This window comes from Panthera leo, chromosome B3 (assembly GCF_018350215.1).
Source record: "Panthera leo isolate Ple1 chromosome B3, P.leo_Ple1_pat1.1, whole genome shotgun sequence".
In the NCBI taxonomy this organism is placed as follows: domain Eukaryota; kingdom Metazoa; phylum Chordata; class Mammalia; order Carnivora; family Felidae; genus Panthera; species Panthera leo.
In genome coordinates, this window is record NC_056684.1 from 116,637,058 (window position 1) to 116,660,437 (window position 23,380).

At 44.0% G+C, this 23,380-nt stretch overlaps 1 protein-coding gene across 1 annotated transcript in view; it reads left to right on the forward strand.

Annotated features, from left to right (window-relative positions):
• The first annotated feature begins 392 nt into the window (after positions 1–392).
• The window catches only part of RGS6 (regulator of G protein signaling 6), a 595,776-nt gene continuing 572,788 nt past the window's right edge, over positions 393–23,380 (forward strand). Inside the window, exons 1-2 of the mRNA XM_042943677.1 lie at positions 393–672; positions 1,863–2,138. The gene's annotated coding sequence lies outside the window, so the exon portion shown is untranslated. The remainder of the gene's footprint in view (positions 673–1,862; positions 2,139–23,380) is intronic.

Below are 23,380 nucleotides of genomic sequence, written 5' to 3' on the forward strand. Positions count from 1 at the left end.
AGCCTGCTTGGGATTCTGTCTCTCCCTCTCTCTGCCCCTTCCCCACTTGCTCTCTCTCTCTCTCTCTCTCTCAAAATAAATAGACTTAAAAAAAAAAAACTTCATTTAGAAACCTTTGAGTCACCTGCCTTGACGCCATTAATTTTCCCTCTCTGCCCTCGCTCTCTAAAGTTCCTCCACAATACAAGTGAGTGTCTAAGACTTCGTTTGCACAGAGATGTTAGAAAAATATGTATTTTTTAACTTAATAGGGAAAATGATGTATGAGACCTTCCATTTGAATCGAGAAACGGAGAGAGGCACTGTGGTTTATGTAGGGACAATTCCTTTGGAAGATCCAGAAGGATCTTCCTTTGGAAGGCAGAAGTCAGACTGGTTTATGATGAAAAAGCACAATACTAATGTATTCCTAGCACTTCAGGGAAATTCAGGGAACCTCCTTCCCCCAGTCTATCGTCTACAGAACATATCCCCAGTTGAATGCAGTAATACTTTCTCTTGGAAAGGACCTGTGCAAGAGAGGGAGGCTTGGGTCTTTCAGGGGATTGATGTTTATTTCCTTCAAGAAATACTGAGTGTTTCTTGTGTTCCAGGCATGATATGAGATATGGAAGATACAAGGATGGGCAAACAGATGTGGTTCCCGTTTTCGTGGAGCTACCATCAAGAGGGGTAACACTAGTAACCAATTAATCATTAAATAAATGTGCAAAGGAAGTGGTGACGAGTGCTGGTAAGGAGAGATCTCCATGGGGCTAGGAGAGGCAATACGAGAAAGGATTTGACCTCGTCTAAAGGGTCATAAAAAGCTTTCCTAAAAAAGTGATGATTGGGTTGAGGCCTGAATGATGAGCAAGAATTAAGTCGATAAAGAAGGAAGGGGAGGTGGGGCACCTGGGTGGCTCAGTCGGTTGAGCGGCCGACTTCGGCTCAGGTCATGATCTCGCGGTTCGTGAGTTCGAGCCCCTCATCGGGCTCTGTGCTGACAGCTCAGAGCCTGGAGCCTGTTTCGGATTCTGTGTCTCCCTCTCTCTGACCCTCCCCCGTTCATGCTCTGTCTCTCTCTGTCTCAAAAATAAATAAACGTTAAAAAAAAATTAAAAAAAAAAAAAAGAAGGAAGGGGAGGGAATGAGCTGGGGGCCCTGTGGGGACCTGGTGAAGCACAAGGAGTAAGGACTCTGCATTGGATCAGGGAGAGTGAAGGGGAGAGGGGCTGAGGTTGGAGAGGTCCCAGGGCACAGATCAGGGAGGACCTTGCTTGTAGACCACGTCAAGGATTCTAATATTTATCATACAAGCAATGGGAAGCCATTGAATAGTTTTAATTGGTGATAGTGGTCCTGATAGTGGTGGGGGATGTGTTCAGCTTTGTGTTGGAAAAGATCGTTCTGGTGGCCGTGTGACTGGGTGGGGAGAGGGTAGATTCAAGGTAGAAAGAGCAGGCAGAGGGTCTTGTAGCATCCCAGGCAAGTGATGGAAAGAGACATTGAAGAGGGAAAATCAACAGGGCGTGGTATGTGTGGTCCCCTTATCACCTTCAAGCTTCCTCAAGTGTAAATCTGACAGGAGCCCAAAGGAGCATGCCCGTTGGTGCACGAGAGAGCACGTCAAAGCTAAATTACATTGATCTGAAGAAAGAGCACTGGTGCAAGATCCCAAGGAGCATTTTCCAGCCCTCCTGCCTCTTCAGCATGAGCAGGCACCGAAAATGAAGTGTGAGGGAAGGAAGCAGGCACCCAGGTTATTTTTAGCAAGCTATAGGAAATAGCCAACATTCTAATTTGAATTCTTCTCATTAAAACCCAGAGCCTAACCCCACACAGTTCTTGTTTCTAATGTCGGCAAACTTCTCTTTTTCCAGATAATTGACAATAGGCCCCCACGGAAGTCTTCTCAGCATTTCTGCAAAAATTTAGCAAACATTAGGTTTGACACCATCACCACGTTTGCCAAGACAGCAAAAATCCCAGCCGGCAAAACTTCGAGCGTGATGAAGTGGAACAGAGAGGACAGCGCGGAATGAGTGATCATTTCAGGAAATCTTCTAGCAAGAGTTTCCAGTGTTGGGGTTTCGCATCGTCTTTGCAGGAAGAGCGGTACGGAAGGTCCACTCTGGGGCCAGGCTGCGGTGATGTAGGTGGGTTTGCTCCTCTTTCTTTCCCACCTTCCCTCCCTATCCTCGAGTCGTTCCCGGAGTTAAAATTATTTTTTAATATTTTCATTTGATAACAACAGAAACATTTTTTATTCGATAAGTTTACCTGGTATAGTCAGTGTCTGAATGATGGCTGAGCTGCTCTTTAGATTGGTGTGGCAGGCCTTCCACCTGCTTGACCTGGGACATGTTATTTAGCTTCTTTGGGTCTGGATTTCCCCACATGAGATGTGAAGAAGTGTTATACTAGCTCAGCACTTCCCCAGCCTCAGTCATTCGGGTGTCGCCTTCATAATATTCGCCATGTTGTTATTTTTTTAACATTTTTCTTCTAAATTGATTCATTTGTTTACTTAAGTCTTTTTTTAAACAACAACAACAACAACAAAGTCTTGGCAATAATATATGTGAAATTGTGGAACTAAAGTGATGATAACCTTTTTTCTAATACACATAAATAAGCCCATAATTAAAATAAAATGGGTTTTTTTGGCATATATCTATGTGAAATCAACCTACACTCCTCCATGATGATATATGTAGACCCCACTCTAGGAAACTCTAGACAAGCCAAATTCTAAGCTCTCGTGCAGTGCTAACATACTGTTGTTCACATCTGGCCTTACCTACCCCGCCTGGTTTCCCATAGCTTCTTAAAATAAAACCCTAAGCGTGGCCAAATCAATGTCCCTGTTACTCCTTGTAGACAGTATGTGCAAGCTATTCCCTTCATCTAGAATCAATAATTTACTAAGGAAAGAGAAACCATGACCTAAGTAAGAAAGAGCAAATTGGGGAAGTACATGATTGGGCCAAAAGCTACCCTTGACCAGTAGGCCAAGAAAATCCTTAGAGTTGGTTGGCAGTTGGTGGGTGAAGGTCAAGAGTAAAAAGTTGAGGGTTTGGTCCTTTATGGGCTATTTGTTTTCCTTGAAGAAGAGGTTTACCCACTTACAGGACAAATTTACTGGACAAAGTTTTTTTAAATGTTTATTTCTGAGGGGGGTGGGAAGGAGAGAAAAAGAGGGAATGAGGGGAGAGGAGCAGAGAGAAAGGGAGACAGAGTATCTGAAGTGGGCTCTACACTGACAGCAGAGAGCCTAACATGGGGCTCAAACTCATAAACTGTGAGATCATGACCCGAGTTGAAGTCAGACCCTTAATGGACTAAGCCACCCAGGCGCCCCTGGACAAAGTTTTGAGTGCTCCCTGAAGTTCTTCAACCTTATCTAACATACAAAAGAAGATCTACTTGGGGAGTAATCATTATTTGATACAGAAATGTATTAATTCACTTATTTATAATGCATTTTGTGTTAAAAAAATGCATGATGTGTTTCCTCCATGCTAGGCATTGAACATGCAAAGGCCATTAAGATATTTCTCTATCCTCTAGGAGCTCAGGTTTTGCTGGAGACGGAACGTACATGGGTGGGCCCGGTAAGGCATTGCGGACCTCCAAAGTATGTCCAGGGTACAATGTGCCTCGGGACGGGTAGTGTCAGTTCTGTTGGATCAGGCAGAACTTCCCAAGGGATGTAACTTGATATCTAAGCCAGCGTTGGTTGGGGGGGTGGCCCAGTGGGGATGGAATGCCCTCCCAGGGACTATAAACAGAGTTATAAGATTTTCTGGCATATTCAGAAAACGGAATGCAAGTTAGGAGGGGTGGAACCTACAGTTGCCTGTGTGTGTGTGTGTGTGTGTGTGTGTGTGTGTGTGTGTGTGTGTGTAAGAGAGAGAGAAACAGAAACAGAGTGGTTGACTCCAGCGGTCGTACTTCTCTATTCAAGAAGGAACTGTTAGAGACTTCAACGCAAGTGGGCGCTATGTCCAGAGCTGCATGCTGGAAGCTCACTCAGGTGCTCGCGTGGTGGATAATTGGATAGGGACAAGTTCCCAAGCCATAGGCAGAGACCCATTAAAACACTATTCTAAGGGTCCGGGAGAGAGATGATGAGGGCAGCAGTGGTGAGAGAGAGAGAGAGAGAGTAGGGACAGCTTTGAGAGTCAGTGTGAAGGATGGGCTGATGAGAACGGGAGATGCCTAGGAAGGGGTCAAGGTTGCCAGCTTGCTGATTGGGTAGTGGTACCATTCTCACCATGGGGACCCAGCAGGAAAGAAGCAATCTGGGGAAATATGCATTTCTTTTGGAACTGGACCCCTTGGGGCCTGCATGGCAAAGTGATTGGGTATGGAGCACTGACACCTGAGTTCTTTTCCTAGCTCTGTTCCTATGACCCTGTTTCCACTTCTCACCATTTCTGGTGTCTCTTTGTCCCTAAGATGTATGGCCCCCTCTGGCTTGATTTCAGGTCTTGGGGAAAAGAAAAGAAAAAAAAAATATATGTGAAAGCGCTTCCTAAATGTCTTCACAAATGTAAATATTTCTGTCTCCAAGGAAGCGCAAGGTGTAAAAAGCAGAGTCATCAGCACATTTAGCTCATAAATGGGCAGAGTATGTGACTCCTTTGCATCATGACAGAGCACACAGCAGAGACGTCTCTACAGAATTGCCAACATTACTGCTTATCCTTTGGCCAAGATGGCCTAATTTCTATGAGATGAAAGGTATCACTTTGCTTTGCAACGTGACAATTCACCGGACACTGCATCTCTTCGTTTTTTCCTACATCTTATGAAGTCATTTTTCCATTCCCACTTGCTAGGTTGGGCAAAACATCCATCATCAGCCATAATGAGGATTCCTGTTGGATCACATACAAAGCCTGTTTTTCACGAGTGAGGTTTAAGACATGTATGTCCACTCACGAGTGGAGTAAGCGACGTTTACCCAGCGTTGGTTTGCAACCGTCTTGGGAACTTTCCTGGTCAAATCTGAAACTGGCCTCTGTACTCAGAAGGGAGGGAGAGACCAAAGAAAGAGGCAGGCCATTATGGGTAGGTGGGTGGCAATCTCAATAACAGCGATGGGAGCTTACATGTGAGACAAATGGATCCCTGCACCTGCCCACCCAATCTTAAAATGTTATAAAGGGGCCTTCACTGGGTTCAGTCACATATACTGGGCAGGTGTTCTCAATACCATATCACTATCTTAAGGCTACGTCCTTGAAGTAGCCTCTGGGAGTGGGAAAGGCAAGCAGGATGCATATTCCCAGAACAGAGGAAGGAGTGAGGAGCCTCCAACTGGCGGTCATGTCCTTCCGATGACGTTCCCAACACACAGGTAACTAACCGTCCTTGCATGAACAGGGTAACCTAATTGTCCTAGGTTTAGGAAACCCCATCACTAACCTGCTAGTCCAGACCAAGGGCTTTGCAATCTGTCACCCCTAGGGCTAAGGAGAACGGGAGACTGAGGTGCTGATTGATCTGTGCTGGTGGTTAACATGCCCAAGGCAGCTCAGCAGCAGTATCATCCAGACCAAAAGAAATTTGGGAATTACCTTTAATCACTGTTGTGGTCCCAGTTTGCTGTGCGGTAAGCATGCTCCTTATAAATAAGGAAAGTTGAAATATCAACAGTGTGGCGAAGGTCGGTATGGAAGACAAACCCCAGCACGGAACCACCGAGGGTGGGGGCTGGTGAGGAGGGCTGATGATTGAGTGTGCATGATGCAGCTGAGGTTTACTGCAGAGAAAGGGGGGACAGGAAGACTTCCTCAGGCAAGGAGGTCAGAATGGAGAGAAATAGGAATAAGAAGGCATTTTGAGTTAATTGAAAAGAACTCCGAGATATTTCTTATAAATCGTTCTCATGAATGGAGAAAAGATCAACTTGGGGCAACCGCTCTTAGAATAGCGTTTCTGGTCAGGGTATTTTAAATGTTAACTCACCTCCTGGGAGGAGAGAAAAGCTGCCTCTTAGAGCAATATCCCACTGGTGGTGTGTGAGAGGATGGCTGGAGTTAAACATCTGAATACTCTTCTATTTTAATAGCTGCGTGTTTATTTGATGACTATCATTATCTTTGGCAAGTCATTATACTTTTCTATTTGAGGCAGTGGCACAGCACTTTCTGTTAAAATAAATTTGAGGGAGGAGGGGCACCTGGGTGGCTCAGTCGGTTAAGCGTCTGACTCTTGATCTCAGCTTAGGTCTTGATCTCACAGTTGTGAGGTCAGGTCCTGTGTTGGGCTCCACTCTGGGCATGGAGCCTACTTAAAAAATAACATAAAATAAAATACATTTGAGGGGGAAAAGTGAACTGATTTAAAGAAAAATTATTTATTAAAAGAAACAGGAGAGAGAGTATGGAAAAAATAGAAAGGCAGTATTAGAATGACCAAAGCTTGGGAGAACATCAAAACTTGTGCTCCATTTGGGTGGAGAAGCAGAAAGGAAAGGAAATAATTACCTAGTTTGTAATGGCCCATGGGTAATTTTGCAACCAGTTTACCTCATCACATGGGCTTTTTTCTCATGAAGATTATTCTCTGAAAATGCAAAAAAATCTAAGGAGAGAGTCGTATCTTAACATCTGATAAACAGGTTTTTTTTTTTTTTTAAGTTTATTTATTTTTGAGAGAGAGACAGAGCGCAAGGGGAGGGTCAGAGAGAGAGGGAGACACAGAATCCGAAGCAGGCTCCAGGCTCAGAGCTGTCAGCACAGAGCCCGACGTGGGGCTCGAACTCACGAACTGCGAGATCATGACCTGAGCCGAAGTCGGACGCTTAACCGACTGAGCCACCCAGGCGCCCTGGTAAGCAGGGTTTTTTTTAACGATCTGGTACACTTGGACCTGGACAGGTCTGGAAGGGGAAGGAGATTCCCCCTGCAGTGGGGCTGCAGGGGGAGGTCAGGGGGAGCCCACCCCAAGACAGTTCACCAGCCTTACGATTTCATCCAGCTTTTGAGTAGAGAGCGTCCTTGGGTGGTGACAGTGCAGTGACAGACAAGTGGGTTGAATTAAAAGGTTCTGAAGGTTTAATTTTAATGTGATGACGGGTACCCTTTGAGGGTAGTGTATGTATGTAGGCCCTGCAGCTCCTAGAACAGTGCTCTGCACATACGCGTTAAGTAGCTGCTAAATGGGAGAATAATTGCACAATATTTTACATTGACTTGCAAGAGAGGAGAAACAGGTCAGGTTGGAAGTGATAGATAACTGAGTTCATATCGTATTTCTGCCCTTTGCATGCTGTGCAGCCTTGGGTAAATTACTTAACCTTTCTGAATCTCGTCTATCAAATGGAGCTAATCAGTGGTGCACTGTACATGTTCTACAACTGGCTCCCCAGGAAAAAGAAAAGCTCTGCTTTGTAGCACTTGCGGATTTCCGTAGTGTCAATATTCACCATCAAGCTAACAACCATTTCACAGCTAGCTTGCAAAATTCCTGCCAATCTACAAATCAGTTCTCAGAAACCCCCAGATACAGTTCACCACTGGAGGTCACGATTCCAACCTCACACGGGTGCCAGTCATTCTTGGAGCACTTACTACCTGCTAATAAGCACTGCGCTTGGGTGGTCTCATCTAGTTTTTCTTCAATGTTTACTTATTTTTGAGAGACAGAGAGAGACAGAGCGTGAGCAGGGGAGGGGCAGAGAGAGAGGGAGACACAGAATCCAAAGTGGGCTCCAGGCTCTGTCCGAGCTGTCAGCACAGAGCCTGACATGGGGCTTGAACTCACAGGCTGTGAGATCATGACCTGAGCCGAAGTCGGACGCTCAGCGACTGAGCCACCCAGGCGCCCCTGTTTTTTTTTTTTATTTTTTTTAAATTTTTTTAGATTTTTTAATTTTTTTTTAAATTTTTTTTTTTAACGTTTATTTATTTTTGAGACAGAGAGAGACACAGCATGAACGGGGGAGGGGCAGAGAGAGAGGGAGACACAGAATCGGAAGCAGGCTCCAGGCTCTGAGCCATCAGCCCAGAGCCCGACGCGGGGCTCGAACTCGCGGACCGTGAGATCGTGACCTGAGCCGAAGTCGGACGCTCAACTGACTGAGCCACCCAGGCGCTCCGTTTTTTTGTTTTTTAATAATGATTTCGTGGGGCACCTGGGTGGCTCAGTTGGTGAGCATCCGACTTCGGCTCAAGTCGTGATCTCACAGTTCGTGGGTTTGAGCCCTGTATCAGGTTCTGTGCTGATGGCTCAGAGCCTGGAGCCTGCCTTGGATTCTGTGTCTCCCTCTCTCTCTGCCCCTCCCTTGCTCACGCTCTGTTTCTCTCTCTCTCAAAAATAAACATTTAAAAAAATTAATAAAAACTAATAATTTCAAAAGTAGAATTTAGTGACTCATCACTTACGTATGACACCCAGTGCTCATCCCAACAAGTGCTCTCCCTAATGTCCATCACCCATTTAGCCCATCCCCCAACCCAAGACCCCTCCAGCAACCCTCAGTTTGTTCTCTGTATTTAAGAATCTCTTACAGTTTTCCTCCTTCTCTCTCTTTATCTTATTTTTCCTTCCCTTCCCCTATGTTCATCTGTTTTGTTTCTTAAATTCCACATCTGAGTGAAATCATACGATATTTTTCTTTCTCTGACTTATTTCACTTAGCATAATCTCTAAGTTCCATCCACATTGTTGCATATGGCAAGATTTCATTCTTTCTAATTGCTGACCACAACTTCTTTATTCATTTGTCAGTCAATGGACATTTGGGCTCTTTCCATAATTTGGATATTGTTGATCGTTCTGCTATAAACATTGGGGTGCATGTTACCCTTTGAATCAGCATTTTTGTATCCTTTGCATAAATACCTAGTAGTGCAATTGCTGGGTCATAGGATAGTTCTATTTTTAATTTTTTGAGGAAACTCCATACTGTTTTGTAAAGTGGCTGCACCAGTTTGCATTCCCACCAACAGTGCAAGAGGGTTGCTCTTTCTCTGCAACCTTACCAACACCTGTCGTTTCCTCAGTTGTTAATTTTAGCCATTCTGACAGGTGTTAGGTCGTATCTCATATTGGTTTTGATTTGTACTTCCCTGATGATGAGTGATGTTGAGCATCTTTTCATGTCTTTTGCTCATTTCTTCATGGGATTATTTGTTTTTTGGGTGTTGAGTTGGTAAGTTCCTTTTTTTTAAAATAAAATTTTAATGTTTATTTATTCTTGAGAGAGGGACATACAGAGACAGAGTGTGACTGGGGAAGGGTCAGAGAGAGAGGGAGACACAGAATCTGAAACAGGCTCCAGGCTCTAAGCTGTCAGCACAGAGCCTGATGTGGGGTTTGAACTCACAAACTGTGAGGTCATGACCTGAGCCAAAGTCGGAGGCTTAACTGACTGAGCCACCCAGGTGCCCCAAGTTTGATAAGTTCTTTATAGATTTTGGATACTAACCCTTTATCTGATATGTCATTTGCAAATATCTTCTCCCATTCCGTCGGTTGCCTTTTAGTTTTGTTGCTTGTTTCCTTCACTGTGCAGAAGCTTTTTATCTCAATGAGGTCTCAATAGTTCATTTTCACTTTTGTTTCCCTTGTCTCTGGAGGCATGTCTAGCAGGAATTTGCTGCAACAGAGGTCAAAGAGGTTGTTGCCTGTTTTCTCCTCTAGGATTTTAATGGCTTCCTGTCTTACCTTTAGGTCTTTCATCCATTTTGAGTTTATTTTTGTGTATGGTGTCAGAAAGTGGTCCAGGTTCATTCTTCTGCATGTCGCTGTCCAGTTTTCCCAGCACCACTTGCTGAAGAGACTGTTTTTATTCCATTGGATATTCTTTCCTGCTTTGTCAAAGATTAGTTGGCGATGCGTTTGTGGGTCCATTTCTGGGTTCTCTATTCTTTTTTTTAAACTTATTTTAATGTTTTTATTTATTTTTGAGAGAGAAAGAGAGAGAACACAAGTGGGAGAGGGGCAGAGAGAGAGGGAGACACAGAATCCGAAACAGACTCCAGGCTCTGAGCTGTCGGCACAGAGCCCAATGCGGGGCTTGAACTCATGAACCATGAGATCATGACCTGAGCCGAAATTGGACACTTAACGGACTGAGCCACCCAGGTGCCCCTCTGGGTTCTCTATTCTGTTCCATTTGTCTATGTATCTGTTCTGACGGTGCAGAGCCTGATGTGGGGCTCAATCCCATGAACTGCAAGGTCATGACCTGAGCCAAAATCAAGAGTTGGATGCTCAACTGACTGAGCCAGCCAGGTGTCCTCCAGAAAGAGAGCTTTGTAGTGATTTACCAGCAAAGCGAGAGCTTCTTCCTTCCCTGCTCTCTCTGCTGTTGGCCTGTCACACAATGAACAACACAGATGTTTCTAAGAATTTGATATCCAGCTATTCGTTAAATGTATAATATTTGGAACTAAACTGATCCATTATTATACATTTTGTGCTAGAAGAGTATGAAATTCTTCCTTCAGAGAACTTGGGTTAGAGGAAGTTGGGCTGGGGGATTTGGCTAAGTAGACAGGGCCTCCTACCCAGATGTCATTCTCCTCCTATATCCACCTTTCTGGCAGAGCCAGCTCCATGAGATGCTGGAAGCCACCACCAGGAACTTTCTTACAGGGAAGGTGGTCATGTAATCTACCTGGTTCTGGCCAATGAGACTTAAGGAAGCGTGGTCAGAGGCTTCAGCAATTTTCTTTGTTGAACAAAGCAGAGACATGGGGGAAAAAAGTTCCATGTCTCCCTACCTGCTTTTTGACATTACTCTCTGAGGATGACAGATTTTGAGTCTAATTAGATGGATGGCCTGGAAGTATCTACCTACTTATTTCCTGTTAGGTAAAGATAAAGAAATAGCCTTACTGGTTAGAGCCTGTTACCTATGCATGATGTGATTTGCAGCCCCAAACATCCTATACCAATAATTAAAATGGATTTTCAAGTTTACCTGCTTGAATTGAACTATTAGAACGTATGGTTACCAAAACACCACTGCGTCGGTGAGAAAGCTTTCTGTGGCAAGTAATTCCAAGTCCTGACTCCTGCTGGCTCAGCAGAGGGAGGTTTATTACCTTGTGTAACAGGGATAACAGAGTGGGGCAGGCCCCCCAGTGGTACACATACCCTGGCTGTCCTTCTCTGAGTCTCTCCCGTCCATTCTCCTTGTGGGTGGGTTTGGTCCTCAGGTCAGTTGACTGCCCCATTCTAGGCCCAGGGGAAGAAGGGGGATTGTCTATTCCTGTGTTTCTTCGGAGAAGCGAGGAGAGGTTCTTTGTCAGCCATGGTCCATATTTATCCTTTCCTAAGTCAGTTGTTGGCAATGGAAGTTGGGTTCCTACAATCCTTCGGACTACCTTCTATGGGCTAGGGGGTGGAGGGGAAGAATGTAAGAAAACCCACACAAGGACCAACTCCACTTTTCTTATCTTTTTGCTTCTTGGAGATTTTTCATGGGCTCTGGTGAGCTTGTTTTCCACTCTGGGAACCCTAACTGATCATATTTTTTTTTTTCTCTTCTAGCTTGGCTTTGAGCCTTCACTCACTCAGGTGCCTCCTAGCTGACAAGGGTTTCTTTCCTTTTACCAGTTGGTTTCTTTTAAAAGAATCAATTCTTTTTGTTTCTGGGTCATTAACGCCCCGATTATAAAACAGGTGTTGTATTTTAAAACACAATGTGATACCAATGTCTTCACAGGAAAAAAAAAAAGAATCTAGACATAAGCGCTAGTGTTTTTAGAGTTAAAAATGTTTCACTTGCATTTGTTCTTTTGCTTGAACATATCTTTATGCTCACAAAGAAAACAGGTACCATGCCTTTAAGAGTAGCTCCCTGTCAGATTTTAAAATTGATACAAAGTTACTTGAGGAATAAGAGCAATTAAATGTGAAGCGACTTTTATCTGACGACCACGTGGGGATTCAACTTGGAGGAGATAAGTTAGTAGAGGAGAGAAATGTGAGGTTTACACCCTTTCCTCATTTGACAGAAGAAGCCCTGACCTTCTATTACCCCTCACAGCACCTTCACTTGTATTCATGTGTACCCGATTAACCACCAAAGACTTGTTTTGTACCTGGTTTCTGCTGCTTTTAGTCAGAGAGATACCTGTGAATCCCTTGTGTGAATTGTGAGCCAGCTGTAGCCGTTTCGGCCATTGTTACGAGACTACCCAGAACCCCATTCCTCCCTTCGTCCACCCTAATAGGACCTGTGTCCACCCTCCCGTATAGCCTGCGCTACTGGGAGAATCTGATGCCACTCTTGACTTTCGGGTGGGATTGAAGCAGTCAGCACATCTGCCATCATTGGTTCAGGGGCAGACATGTGATGGGCAGAGTCCAATCAGGGTGAATCTCAAGATTTGGTTGCTTAGAATGTCACAGCAGGCACATTCTGTCTCCTTCTGCGGTGTGTGGGTGTGTGTTTAGTGCTGCTCACACCATGGAAGGTCAAGCAGAGACACTGAAAACAAAACAAAACAAAAGCAGATGGAAAGAAACTGAATCAAGCCAGGCCTGAGGCCTGACCCGGCTCTGGACCTTCCAGTGACATGGGCCAAGAAATCTTTCTTGTTGATTGAGTTTTCCATTAGCCACTTAAAGGGCCCTGCAGATGGAAGAAGCTGCCCTCAAGAAATTTCTGGTAAATAGGCCTCTGAGTTTTCCTCAAGGCAAACAAGTTTTATTGCTCAAGAGAGGAGGGGGAAACGAATCCTTTGTGTTTTGAGCACTGGGAAGAAAATTAGCCTGATTTCAAGTGTATTGCCGCAGGCCTGGGAGGCAGCCATGTTGTAGGAATTCTCCGGAGGCTGAGCCTATAACAGCACTCCAACCGGTCTTAAGGGTTAACTTGCTTCAAGCTTACCCGCTCGTTGCTTTCTGACCTTACTCCCTTGATCTGTAGCAGAACTAACTGACTTTCTTTGAGATTTGCAGGCCACTGGCCTTGAGGCGTGAAGGACTCAACTTTCCCAGAAGATAAAGCCTGACTACAATTCAAAAACAGCTGCCGCTGATGCGGGCAAGTCTGTTCCGGGTCATGGCGACGTATGACTAACCACCTGGGCACCTGCTTCTCTTGCACGTAGCCCCCCTCCCTGTTCCCATGCCTTCATCTTTAAAGCCCTCTGGTTTCCCCCCAGGATGAGGAAGAGGGTCTTTGAGGCATTCGCCCGCCATCTTCCTAGGTTGCCAGCTTCCTGCATAAAGCAAACTTTCCTTTCTCACCGCCACTGTCCTTTGAATATCGATTTTTGAGTGGTGAGCAGCTGAACCTGAGTTTGGAGCCTGTTCTCTGGTAATAGGCCCACACATTTAGACACAGCACCACTGTGGTATGGGGTCTCTCATGGACCTCGCAGAGCAGGCACCTGAAGGAACTAGGTAATTAAGGTGTCGAAGGCTGGGACAAGCCTGGCAGGATGGCCATGGAGGCACCTGCCGGCCCGGTCAGGAGGCTGGTCTGTGTCTTGGGTCAGCAGGGCAGGGCAAAGAAGGAGGACCAGTGATCCACAGTCACGCTGTTTGTTAAAATGCAGATTCTCAGGACATAGCCACTAAAGCCACTGAATCAGGATCTGGGGGCCAGCCTGGGGACAGGCACTTCGAGAAGCATCCCAGCTTATTTTTAGGTGAGTACCATTGAGAACCCATGCCTGAAGCGTGTGCAGGGGATTAAGCTGAGGAATCTCAGTTCAGTTGTCCCCTCCAGGCAGGAAAATGGTGAAAATAGGCGGCAAGAAAGCCCAGGGTCAGGTTCCAGCCAATCCAGAAATAGGATGCCCTAGGTGGTCAGGTTGGGAGGTATGCCCCTGGGTCAGGCCTAACATCCAGAGCCAGGATGAATCTTCAAGTAGTTTAGAGCTAATTACCAATGCTTCTGGTATCACGACAATCTTCAGTGCTACAAATGGCCTTAGGCACGTATCGGATTGTCCTGCCAGCTTTGATGTGTGGAGATGTGGGGCTGTGGGCAAGTAGACCCTGATGCTGTCAGAGAACCCCTTGCCTGTGTCGGGGGTCACATAGTCCAAGTGACAGACCTCATCACAGAGAGGGTGCTGGGTTGATGTCACACACCCTCTTCTCCTGCCTCTGCTTTCAAAAGTATACATTATATGGGCATCTGGGTGGCTCAGTCTGTTAAGTGTCTGGCCCTTGATTTCGACTCAGGTCATGATCTCATGGTTTGTGAGTTCAAGCCCTGCATCAGGCTCCACATGGATAATGTGGAGCCTGCTTGGGATTCTCTCTCCTCTGTCCCCTCCCTCTCTGCCCCTCCCCAACATGCAGGCGTGTGCTCTCTCCCTCAATAAATAAACTTCAAAAAATGCATTAAAAAAAGAATACATTATAGCAGCTTGGCAGGGAAGAGATTTTCAGCACCACTCTACAAATGGGGACAGAAGTACTGAATGATTAGACTTCTCCAAGGTCAAGCAACAGGGATTTGGGAGAAATGGAAACCACAGTGGTTTCTACCTGTGACCCCGGGAGCCCTCATGGTCAGTAGAAGTCATGGCCTGGGCAGCAGACCCCCATGTGGCCCAGCTGTTCCTTCTATTATTATGTTAGTTCTGAGTGTTCTTCAGCTAAAAAAGCAATACAAATCAAACAAGTGCAAAAACTCTGAAAAGCGCCATGAGGAAGAAAGCAGGGCAGGAACCGGGAGAGCTGAGTTCTGTTCCAGCTGTAATCTTTCATCAGTGCTTCTTGCTTGTCTCTGGACCCATTTCCTCATCTGCAGAATAAGCTGCAGCCTCACTGCAGATGTTAGCACGCGGGACTTCTAAGGTCAGGTGTCTTCTTGTCAATTCCAGCCTCTCTCATAGAAGGCCAACTTGGAAAACGCTTTAACTGAACGCTGTGTGGTGTGGTTCTTAGATTTTGCAGCTTGACTCTCTCCCATTTGGGAAACCCGTCTCGTGTTTACCAACACAGTGCAATTAAAGCATGAGGCTGCACTCACCGTTTACAGGCTTGTTTCCATTTTTTCCATTTGCGACACTAAATCAGTTGCTGAGCCCTGGTCCCATGAAAGGATTAGCTAATAGATTCCTTCTCTTAATTTCGCCTGATTTTAGAGGCCTCCCAAGAGAAAGAAAATGCATAGTTTATTGGGATGGGGTTTTACTGCCGAAATCTTTTACTTTTTAATTGCGAGGAAAGAGATACAAACAGACCTGGTTTACCCAAAATAATTTTGTGTTCCCATTTGAGTTTGATATAGTAGTTAAAAAAAAATCTCCTACTTAAAAATACTCTCTCGGGATAAATATTTATGTGTGTATATTTTCTTAAACCTTGATCTTTTTCCATTACGTAAAATAGTTTTCATTCCTGGTATGCAATTCTATTAAACAACCTATCATCTCAAAACTAAGCATGCTACTAATTTCCCTGGGGATTAGTTTTTAATCTTCATTTTAGCCAATTGTTCTATTTCTTAGAGATAATACGATTTTATTGCATTTTAAGATATATATATTTAAACAAAAGGCAAATATTATACATGGTAAGTGGGAACGGGTTGGGTTACTATGATAAAGGTTTGTTTGAAACCTACCTGAGGTACAGGACAGCTCTGGCTTCTAGACAGTTACATTTAAAGTATTCAATTTCTGGGCACCTGGGTGGCTCAGTCGGTTAAATGGCCAACTTCGGCTTATGTCATGATCTTCCGTTTTGTGAGTTCGAGCCCCTCGTCAGGCTCTGTCCTGACAGCTCAGAGGCTGGAGCCTGCTTTGGATTCTGTGTCTCCCTCTCTCTCTGCCCCTCCCCTACTCTCATTCTGTCTCTCTCTCCCAAAAATTAATAAACATTAAAAAATATATAAAATTAAGTATTCCATTTCTTCTCCTCTTCTTGGTTAAAGAATAATTTTTCTTTTCCCCAGAAAAGGAGGTTCCTAACAAAATTACACGTGACCCACCCCAGTGCTGGGATAAATAGGAAAGAGACAAGGACCCATTTCCTTTGTGGTCGTGCTCCCAGAGAAGGTTGGGGAACTCCAGATATGGAGTGGATTCTGTCATCTGTGGCTTGTAAATCCTCCAGAGTTGCTCCCGACTTCACAGCTGAGCCTCAGAAGCAGAGAAGAATGAGGGCTGGTTCTTCCCTTCGCTTGTCCCGATTTTTCTAGAGTGAGTGCCTGCAGGGGCTGGGGCAGGCCCTCTCCGCCTCCTCTCTAGGGTGGGAGTCCTCGAACTCTAAGCTGTATCTGAACCACCCGAATTCATCAGAGTGCGCGGTACCTCACTGGTTTTTAGCCCCATTGTATGTTTCTGATTCAACAGAATTTTGGGGATGAGAAACCTGAGTTTTAACCTGCATGTCACCAAGATGTACATGCGTTAGTGAAGTTTAATGAACAGATAAGCAGGCAGTTAGTTAATATTTGAAGTATCCTAGTCAGGAGTGCCTAATTCTAGGAGTAGTTAGGGAGTTTCTAGAGACTCTCATCTGAAGCCCGTGTGTGTGAAGGGGTGGGCTTACTAAACACGGTAAGCTAAACATGGCTTCAGTTATCCATATCCCATCAACACCAGAGGATTTGTTCATTAGCACAATGCACATCAGAAATATTTTTCATGGGTGAAATCAGTGGGACTCAAAGTACGTAGAAAGGCCAGAAACATTGCACAGGTAGCACACCTTTGCATGAACAGGATGAATTAATTGTTCTAGGTTTAGGAAAACCCATAACACCTGCTAGTTCAGACCAAGGGCTTTGCAATCTGTCACCCCTAGGGCTGAGGAGAACGGGAGGCTGAGGTGCTGATTGATCTGTGCTGGTGGTTAACATGCCCAAGGCAGCTCAGCAGCAGTATCATCCAGACCAAAAGAAATTTGGGAATTACCTTTAATTACTGTTGTGGTCCCAGTTTGCTGTGCGGTAAGCATGCTCCTTATAAATAAGGAAAGTTGAGATATCAACAGTGTGGCAAAGGTCAGTATGGAAGACAGACCCCAGCACGGAACCACCGAGGGTGGGGGCTGGTGAGGAAGGCTGATGGTTGAGTGTGCACGATGCAGCTGAGGTCTACTGGAGAGAAAGGGGGGACAGGAAGACTTCCTCAGGCAAGGAGGTCAGAATGGAGAGAAATAGGAATAAGAGGCATTTTGAGTTAATTGAAAAGAACTCCGAGATATTTCTTATAAATCGTTCTCATGAATGGAGAAAAGATCAACTTGGGGCAACTGCTCTTAGAATAGCGTTTCTGGTCAGGGTATTTTAAATGCTAATTACTTGCTTGGATGTATATTAAATACGAGCAAGTAAATACCAATGGACACACTTATATCTCACTCAGATGCAGGTTAAAATCCCTTAGTTCCTGGTGCTCCAGCTGGAAGCCTCATAAGAAAGACTAGAACAGTGATTTTCAGGGGGAGGGGAAGGCCCATGGGTTTGTATCAGGACATGTGCGTGTGTATGAGTATGTGTAATTAACACAAACCACATGCTTGGAGAAGTCTTCCAATCTTGAACCTGCTTTGCTGTCTGCAGACGCTATCACTGCTACAGGAAATTCTCGAGGTTCCATGACTTTAAATTCCACCTATTTAAAAAAAAAATGTTTATTTATTTATTTTTGAGAAAGAGAGAGCGAGTGCATGCACACAGGGGCAGGGGGAAGGGCCGAGAGACAGTGTGAGACAGAAAATCCCAAGCAGGCTCAGGCTGCCTCAGTCAGCACAGAGCCCGACACTCTGGAACACAGCCTGGAACTCACCAACTGTGAGATCGTGACCTCACCCCTGATCAGAAATCAAGAGTCGGTTCCTTAATGGACTAAGCCACCCAGGTGCCCCTAAATTCCACCTATTTTTACGTCCGTAGCCCCGATCCCCCAAAGTACCGCAGAAGCCCCCAGCAGATTATCCATCAAGTCTCATTGGTCATAACTCTACAACATAGCCACAGAAATGGAACTAGCATGAGTAGTTTAGTCTAATAAAGATCCACTCTGGTGGAAGTGGTATTAGGTCTTCTTAGTTATAGCTGCCAGAAGGGGGGTGGGGGAGTCAGCAAAGAAGAAGGAGAGAGTAGAGGAGGGGTCAAGGATGGGTATGGCTTGGGAATGGATTTGGTAGACAACCGTGTCTGTTACAGTCTATTTTTATGTTCTATCAGTAAAGTTCAAGTGGGTCATGGCCTCCTGGGAGAATAGCATATCAGAAGCGTGATACTTATCAAAAGAACAGCTGGCATGGATAAACAAAATGTGGTATATCCATATAATGAAAACACTACTTGGCAGTAAAAATGAATGGACTCTTGTTACATGCACCATCACGGATGGATCTCAAAGGCATGACAAGAAGCCTGACGCAGGATGACTGTACTGTATGATTTTGTTTATATGACATTATAGAAAAGGCAAAACCATAGGGATAGAAAACAGACCAGTGGCTGCCTACTAGGGGTAAAGGGAGGTGACTAGATACAAAGGAGAAAGAAGGAACTTTTGGGGGGTGATTAAAATGTTCTAGAGATTAAAGAGAAAACTACTGCTGGGTCTTGGGGGATGGTGGGAAAAGGGACAACATTTATTGCAGGAAAATTCATTTTGAGCAGAGGATACAGTTCTGTTATCTTGAGAAACAGGGCCATCTGTCCAGGCTTTGGTTTGGACAAATGGCACAAATTTCATTTCTATGTTCTTAAGAATGTCAATGAGGAGTTGGCAAACACAAGATTCTGAAGAGGGCTGAGGATACCCTTTGAGCTGAGCTCTAGTTCTTGAACACCTGCAAAAGGCCTTTGGATTAAAATAAGGTTCTCCTTAAGAAGAAGGCTTTGCTATGTTTTACAGAGGTTGCTATGTGTTCAATTTCAATGTTCTTGCTTTTGGGGGCTACCTGTGGTCTTAGGTGACTGGGACTTTTGATAGAGTTTGTAACTAACAGATTTTGCCTCAATAAAGGAGCCTTCTTATTGAAGTACCTGCCTTACCATTTACCATTTACCTAAACAAACATGCCTGTAACTGAATTTGATAAGCTGGGAATCCCAGCACCTAGCAACAGAGGATTGGGGGAAGGGTGAAGAATAGATATTTTTGGTTGAGGGGACCTGTCCAAGATTTCAAGTCCTATCACATGAGCAGCTGCCTCTTCTGTGACAATTCTGACCACAACCTCTGGATGGTAGTGTCTGAAATAAAGTCTATGAGGTGATCTGATGAGGACGCTTGGTCCAAACAATTGGTGTGAACAGAATCCCATGGTTATTTTGGGAGCTGTCGTAGGTTTTAAAAAACTTGTCGTTGATGTAAATTTTCTCCCATGTGTATTGGTTATATATATATATACACCTCCCTGCATCCCTATTATTAAGCATGGGGCCTTTGTAAATACACATTCCATTCTGACCAAACACTACGTCTGAGTTTCAGACATCACCATTCCAGCATCATGACATAAACACATCCATCCCCAGACACACAATTTTTAAAATTGCGGATTAAGTGCTAAACTATCATCATGAATTGCATGGCCTTTTCCTGAGAAAGAGACTATGCAATTAGTAATAAGAAAAATGCTGGGCATTCTATGAAAGAAGCATCCCACAGGCTGTGGGTCAGTCACAAACTGTCAGAGGAGGTAACTGAGAATACATGACCACTGGTTGACCCTCAAGCTGGATCTGGGCAACTGGAGGCCTCTCATTCCTCCAGTATGTTTGGAATGTATGTTTTGCCCACTGTTCCTGCACTAGGAGCCATTTAAAGGATGTAGCTTTGTGAGAGTAATGTATGGTTGAGACCATCTGAACTGGATATGTGGACTGGACCCTGTTGAGGCCTCTGCATGAACTTTAAGATTCTGGCAGGTGGGGGTGGAGATCTACTCATCTTGTAGCTGGCTGCTCAAGATAAGCCTTGTATGTGAGTTCCCTTGCTTATTAAAATTGTCACCTACAAATCTAGAATGGCTGTCTCTTTTCTTAGTCGCCTTGCCCTCCATTTATAGAGGACAATTTGAAAACCAATGCAAATTTTTGTTCAAAAGCAGATTCCCTGGTCCCCTCACTAGAAATTTCAACTGAGGTCTGAGGTGGGGTTCAAGGATCTTTATTGCTGTCTCTTCAGCAAGTGGTGCTGGGAAAACTGGACAGCGACATGCAGAAGAAAGAACCTGGACCACTTTCTTACACCACACACAAAAATAAACTCAAAATGGATGAAAGACCTAAATGTAAGACAGGAAGCCATCAAAATCCTTGAGAAGAAAGCAGGCAAAAACCTCTTTGACCTTGGCCGCAGCAACTTCTTACTCAACACGTCTCTGGAGGCAAGGGAAACAAAAGCAAAAATGGACTATTGGGACCTCATCAAAATAAAAAGCTTATGCATAGTGAAGGAAACAGTCAACAAAACTAAAAGGCAACCGACGGAATGGGAGAAGGTATTTGCAAACAACATATCAGATAAAGGGTCAGTATCCAAAATCTATTAAGAACTTATCAAACTCAACACCCAAAAAACAAATAATCCAGTGAAGAAATGAGCAAAAGACATGAACAGACGCTTCTCCAAAGAAGACCTCCAGATGGCCAACCGACACATGAAAAGATGCTCAACATCACTCATCATCAGGGAAATACAAATCAAAACCACAATGAGAGGGGTGCCTGGGTGGCTCAGTCTGTTGAGCTTCCGACTTCAGCCCAGGTCACGATCTCACCGTCTGTGAGTTCGAGCCCCGCGTCGGGCTCTGTGCTGACAGCTCAGAGCCTGGAGCCTGCTTCGGATTCTGTGTCTCCCTCTCTCTCTGACCCTCCCCCACTCATGCTCTGTCTCTCTCTGTCTCAAAAATAAAATAAAAACATTAAAAAAAATTAAAAAAAAAAACCACAATGAGATACCACCTTATACCTGTCAGAATAACTAACATTAACAACTCAGGCAACAACAGAGAAAGGATCTCTTTTGCACTGCTGGTGGGAATGCAAACTGGTACAGCCACTCTGGAAAACAGTATGTAGGTTCCTCAAAAAATTAAAAATAGAACTACTCTCCGACCCAGCAATTGCACTCCTATGTATTTATCCAAGGGATACGGGTACGCTGTTTCAAAGGGACACATGCACCCCCATGTTTATAGCAGCACTATCAACAATAGCCAAAGTATGGAAAGAGCCCAAATGTCCATCGATGGATGAATGGATAAAGAAGATGTGGTACATATATACAATGGAGTATTACTCGACAATCAAAAAGAATGAAATCATTTACAACTACGTGGTTGGAACTGGAGGGTATTATGCTAAGCGAAATTAGTCAGAGAAAGACAAATACCATATGACTTCACTCATATGAGGACTTTAAGATACAAAACAGACGAACATAGGGAAGGGAAGCAAAAATAATATAAAAACAGGGAGGGGGACAAAGAGACTCTTAAATATGGAGAACAAACAGAGGGTTACTGGAGGGGTTGTGGGAGGAGGGATGGGCTAAATGGGTAAGGGGCATTAAGGAATCTACTCCTGAAATCATTGTTACATGATATGCTAACTTGGATGTAAATTAAAAAAAATAAACAAAAATTAAAAAAAAAAGAATCTTTATTGCTAAGTTTCATAAATGCCTCAGGCAATATGGATACTGTGGCCTTCAAGCCACCCCTTGAGAAAGACCCTTTTAAAAATAGCCAGGAAATTAATTTTCTGTCAAGATTGAACAGGAGGCAAAATTTATCCAGAATCTTTTTTCCTTTTATTGTCAAAGTGCAAAGTAAATAGCCCTTAATTCTCAGGAAAAGAAAAGACTACATTAAGAGTGAGGAAGAGAAAATGTGTGGGTCTGAGGAAAAGCATCATGAACTGTCAACTGTCACAAAGTCACAGTCCTAGGAAGTAGGCCACAGGGTGCCAAGTCTCATCTCCTCTGCAAATCTACTGCCACGCACACATGCACCAAATGCACTGACACCAACCAACCATATTTTCCCATCGTCACCTGCCAGTGTAGTCATCGCAACTAAATTGCCAGCTTGTTTTCGTTCTGTTCACTTTGTCACCCAGTTTGAGAGCTACACCACGATCAATCCTATTGCATACTTTCCCTGCAACTCCTCACTAGGTAATGAGGTCATCAAAAGATTTAGGAGTTTACCTATAAATGTATTTTATTTTAAATTTTTTTTTTCAACGTTTTTTATTTATTTTTGGGACAGAGAGAGACAGAGCATGAACGGGGGAGGGGCAGAGAGAGAGGGAGACACAGAATCGGAAACAGGCTCCAGGCTCCGAGCCATCAGCCCAGAGCCCGACGCGGGGCTCGAACTCACGGACCGCGAGATCGTGACCTGGCTGAAGTCGGACGCTCAACCGACTGCGCCACCCAGGCGCCCCTGTATTTTATTTTATACTTTAGAGGAGTTTGGGGGAAAGATTCTTGTACACAGCATGGCCTTCATAAATGATTGCTGAGCGAATGAATGAAATGTTGGGCCGAATCCCATTATTGTATACATTCACAAAATAGTAGATCAAATCATATTTTCAGTACAGCTAACAGTGAGCTGAGTCTTAAAACCCACAGTGAACGCTCTTGAAAGTGCAGATGATTTTCTGTTGTTATTTTATTGTGTTTGTTTTTTGTTAAGGAGAACAATTATATCTTGATACGTTTTGGAAATTTTTATTTTTAAATCATTTTAAATTACACAAAAGTTGCCAAAAATAGTTCAAAGAACTGCCTTATATTCTTCAAGTTGTTAACACTTCTGAATCATCTGAGAGTAAGCTGCAGATATGAAGCCTCCTTACCCTGTCACACATCGGTGTGTAGTTTCTACAAGCAAAGACGTTCCTAAATAACCACAGCACAATCTCACATCAGGAGCATAACACTGATCCAATGTAATCTAATAAAATCCACTGAAATTTCACCAATTATGCCATTACTGTCATTTATAGGCCTTGGATCCTATTAAAGATCACCTCTTGCATTTAGTTGTCTTGTCTCTCTAGTGACTTTTAATCTGCAACAATTTTTACTTTCATAGCCTTGACATTTTTGAAGGATACATGCCAGTTACTTGAATTTCTCTCAATTTGCATTTGTCTGATGTTTCCTCATGACTTTTATATTTATGCAAAAGAACTACTACTGTGTTCTTTTCACTGTATTCTATCAGGAGGCAACACGAGGTTGGTTTTTTCCATTACTGGTTTTTATTTATGTAAACTTTTGCCAGTTGGTTAAGATGGTATCTCCCAAATATTATAGTTGTAATGTTAATTAGTAAGCGTGCTGTCCTTGTTAATTAATAATTAATGGTCTGTTGATGAGAATTAATGACTATTTTTAGGGACATACTTTGAGACACTGTAAGTATCTCATTCCTCATCAAACTTTTACTCACAAATTTTAGCATCCATTGATGATTC